Here is a 5,000-nt window from a genome sequence, read left to right on the forward strand (position 1 = left end):
TATATATAATATATATATATATATATTATATTATAGGTTATATATATATATCTATATATATATATATTATATTTATAATATCTATATATATATATATAATATATATATATATATATATTCTATATATATATATGTTATATATTATTTATATATATCTATATAGTATATATATATATATATATATATATATTACTATATAACTATATAGTAATATATTAATAACTATCGTATATATATTATAATATATTATATTATATATTAATATATATAATATATATAATATATATATATATATATAATATATATATATGTGTGTGTGTGTGTGTGTGTGTGTGTGTGTCTGTGTGTATGTAGTATATATACATATGTGCTTTGTCACTCTAGTTTCCCTTCTCGTTCTCACGAATGTCTTGTGGTTTCCTTGGAGAAAGGAAGATGAAGTCCGTGTTCCTCTCTATATTCAACATAGGTCTTCGTTGATTTATACGCACAGATTCAGCTATTTGCAACCTGTGAGCCGGTTTTCCCGTGTACACGATCTCTGTTTTCTAAGAATTCTTCAGGTGTTGGTTTATGGTCGTGGTCCGATACTTAGTGTTAAAAAATTGCCCCGTGGTTGTGGTGAGCTTGCAATCGTCAGCGCCAACTGCCACCAATATAGTAATTGTAGAAGGTTTGCCATTCCCTTTGGTACATTTAAATTTGTCAACTACGTTGGTCGACTCCCACAGCTCGCTATGCTGGGCCGTGCTATGTCACATTTTTCAGAGGTGCTGAGTAGGCCCGGAAGACAGTAGACATGTAAGGAAATATTCTCGTTAGGATTCGTGGGCATCGTACCACTAACAATTATCCTCTTCAGGCGTTTGTCTTCATCTTTGAACTTGCTGTGATATGTGGCCTTGTAATAAAATATGGTGTTCTTCAGTGTGCAAACATTTACGTCCTACTGATTTCGTACGCCCCCTTTTATTGGATTGCTCTCATACATGTTAATGGTTAAGACCTGCCTAATACGTTCGAGCTCTGCGTGATTTGCTTTCCATGTGGAACAGTGCGTGATTGCACATCTCATGTACAAGGCTATTATAGCGTTTGCAAGCGTCAGGGGCCACTTCCCACCGATGTTAAGGCACCGACCCACATTATATGTCTTTTTGTATGTAGTGTTAATGAACCTGCACCTTTCTTCTCCACGTTTACATTCAAGAAGGGAAGTCGGCTTTCGACCCCATGCTCAGTAGAGCAGTTTAGGCTAAAGATCCTCTTCAAGGCATATACTGTAGTCGGGTGGCTTTTTCGTCAATATCGATGGCAATAAAGATATTGTTTATAAATCGGCATATGTCATCGGTTTCATTGGAAATCTATTTCAAGAAGATGTTACGCGATTGTTCAAGTCACATCTTGTATGGGTTGATGATATAGAATTTTCTTTAACTATTTTTTTTTTCATGAAGAGATAGGAAATACATTGCAATAAATCGACATAGCGGAATATGACGAATAAAATAGAACAGCAACATTTCTGTTAATATTTCAGTCAGAATTGAAGCTACGGTATTACAGACCCTCCGATGATTTGGTTATTGATTCATAACCACTCAGTTATTGCTCTCGATTATGTGGCAGGGGTGAGTATCACTCTAGGAATAATATTTTTTTACTCTGGCATTTCCACACTTCACAATGCTTGGGTACCAACATTCCATTTATTCTGCAAATGCTGTTGGGTATAGTCACTATTTAGTTCACGCATCGTCGCTCAGAAATCCACTCCTGCTAAAAGGCGTACTTACCTCGAAAAGCGAGTTTCAAACATTTGAACGATTATCCGCTAAAGATTCGATACCACACTAACCTGAGGGGAGTGCGTTTTCCATATCCAGTAGTATATCGATTACAATATACTTCTAGATTTATCATGAGAGAGAGAGAGAGAGAGAGAGAGAGAGAGAGAGAGAGAGAGAGAGAGAGAGAGAGAGAGAGAAGGTTTCACGCAAGTCAGGACTTCCAAGTTAATGTGTAAGATCGTGTTATTCTATAGCACTGACATTAGTATAAAAAATCTATGATGCAATACAGGATACTTTTATTTATTAGATAGTTTTCATTTTGCCAAATAAACACCGTACTCAGGCTTCAGTAGAGCATTCCATAAACAAACGAAGAATCTAATTTCACTCAAAGTATATTCAGACAGCTTAGCGTTTGCAAACGCTGACCATGGGCATGAAATGTATTGTTGAATATTTGCATTCGAAATCTTTGAAAAGACATAACTTCGTGCAGAGCAATATACGATGGCTGTTTATTTTCAATATCCTCGAGAATGGAATAGTTTAGACCATGAATACAAAGTCTATTGGAGACTCTTCGAATATCATTAGAGTTATACGCTAAAAATGGATCCAAGTCTAGTGTAGAGATCGTACTTGCTTGTAAAAGAAACCAGAATTATTGCTATGACTTGCACCTGGCGTTGCTATGGACTGAAATGAAAGATAAATGGGCACAGAGACGCTTAGGATTTTTTTTTCTATTTTGAGTTGCCTTTCATAGCTCCTATATCTCCTGTTTATATCCTAAAAGTTTCTTCGTGTTACTTGGGTTCTCGAATGGTGAAAGGTCCTTACCTTACCTTAGAGACCTTACAGCTCGTTCGGGTTGCCCTAGGTCTATCAGTGTCTACCAGAGAATTTAAGATTAACGGTAGTCATAATCGAACGTCTGACAACTATATAGTATAGGGCCACGGTTAAAATTTCAGGGGCCTCAGCTCGTACTAAGACCACTGAAAGATAGATCTATTTTCATTGGCCTTGATTATACACTGTACAGAAACCTCGATTGAGCCGAAGAAACTTTGGCGCATTTTTTAAATTACTTTACAAGTATTTTTCGAGGTTAATTAAAACCCATTCACTGAAATTCTATATTTTAATCCATTCAGTTCCATTGTAAATAATAAATTATGAATGATATAGCAATGACATCTGCATTAATTATAATTATCTATTTGACAAATTAGTTATCGCTGGGAGTGTCATTTACAGGTCTTCTTGATCTCTGCCACAAATTTGGAATCTGTACTTATAACCAGATTCATGTGTTTCATACGTGTACTAAATTATATAGGTAAACTGACCTCTCTCTCTCTCTCTCTCTCTCTTGAAAGGTAAATATCTTATTTAAGATTTAGAATAAGATTTAATAAACAGATCGGCAACTTCGTAACATTTTCTGATAAAAGGGATCACATGATTATATCATAACCGGTCGCAATTATTTGTTAATAATTAGATTTGCACAAAAGGGAAGACTTAAGTTTTTCTCTATCTAGCAAATGCTGTTATTTCTGCACACAAGAATCAAGCCAAGTTTCATAATTTCATCATCTTCTCTTTCCCTGCAGGCAAAAGCGCAAACACATTGTCCCCAAGTCTTAGACTTTCCTTTTTTCCTTATGTGTCCTGGTTTTACAGAATGCATAGTCTCGGCGCGGTTGAAATAATAATCTGGTTAACATTTTTAGCCTCTGGAAGATTCTTCACATTCTTTGAGGTTCAAGCAGCGGGATTCAGCTTGTCCCATTTAAAATTTTTATTCCATTTTCTCGTGAAGTGAATAATGTGCTAGGAGAGAGAGAGAGAGAGAGAGAGAGAGAGAGAGAGAGAGAGAGAGAGAGAGAGAGAGAGAGAGAAGCAACTTTATTTAAGTTTGGTTAATCGAATGTGCATTATTTGGAATTATTTTAGGTCCAGTTTCCTGAATATAGCATGGCGGTCGCAATGGCTTTAATCTTAAGTCACCATTGCACTTTTCTTGCAAACTACGCAAATGCTCTCATTTACAAATACATCTCAGTATTTTTTATCCAGTTATTTTTTCGAATTATACTCCTTTGCCTTTTCATCACGTGAATAATTAAGTTCATCATCAACAATCATTTTGTTATTATTTACCATGGCTGTTGGTACCTCGTAGTTTTTCAGTCCTCATTTTCGTTACGGATAACCTGATGACCTTTTTAAAACATTTTACTGTATCAGAGTTTTTTCTAAAAAAGAAATATTTTAAAGGAGATTAGCTTTAACTGATGAATCACATAATTTACGTCCTAATGTCCACACACACATCTCTATAGTTATTATATAATATATATATATATATATATATATAACTATATATATATATATATATATATATATATATATATATATATGTATATATATAGTATTATAATAATATTATTATATATATAGGGTGTTATACATATATATATATATATATATATATATATATAGATATTATATATATTTTATATAATTATATATTATATATTATATATTTATATATAATATATATATATATATATATATATATATATATATATCTATCTATATATATATGATAATTAATATATTTATAATATATATATATATATATATATATATATATATATATATATAGATATATAATATAAATATATATTATATATATATATATATATACAGAGAGAGAGAGAGAGAGAGAGAGAGAGAGAGAGAGAGAGAGAGAGAGAGAGAGAGAGAGAGATTTAATTTGTTACGGGATACGAATAGTACAACCTTTCTCATACACAGAGCAGTGCCTATTATGGTGCACTTCTAGGTAATGATAAGCTTTCCAATGGAAAGGTAATTCATTAATAATAGTTTTGGATACAAACTATTTTGGCCCTGTGGTAAGGGTGTAAGAATACTACCACCATAGGTCCTGCGTGTCGTAAAAGGCGACTAAAAGGACACCTGCTGCCTTGTAGTTTTACTTTATAGCAAAAGGCTAGGACTACTGCGAATAACTATGGAAACTGTTGCCTTGCAGGTGGACTTATTAGTCAAAGGCGAGACACACCGCCAATAACTGTGGTTGATGAAACCCCCTTGCCAAGCAATAAACCATGACTGATGCATGCAGTGGAGAAGGTGCATCAGGCAACAGACCCTTAAATGGAATTG

This window comes from Macrobrachium nipponense, chromosome 20 (genome assembly GCF_015104395.2).
Source record: "Macrobrachium nipponense isolate FS-2020 chromosome 20, ASM1510439v2, whole genome shotgun sequence".
In the NCBI taxonomy this organism is placed as follows: domain Eukaryota; kingdom Metazoa; phylum Arthropoda; class Malacostraca; order Decapoda; family Palaemonidae; genus Macrobrachium; species Macrobrachium nipponense.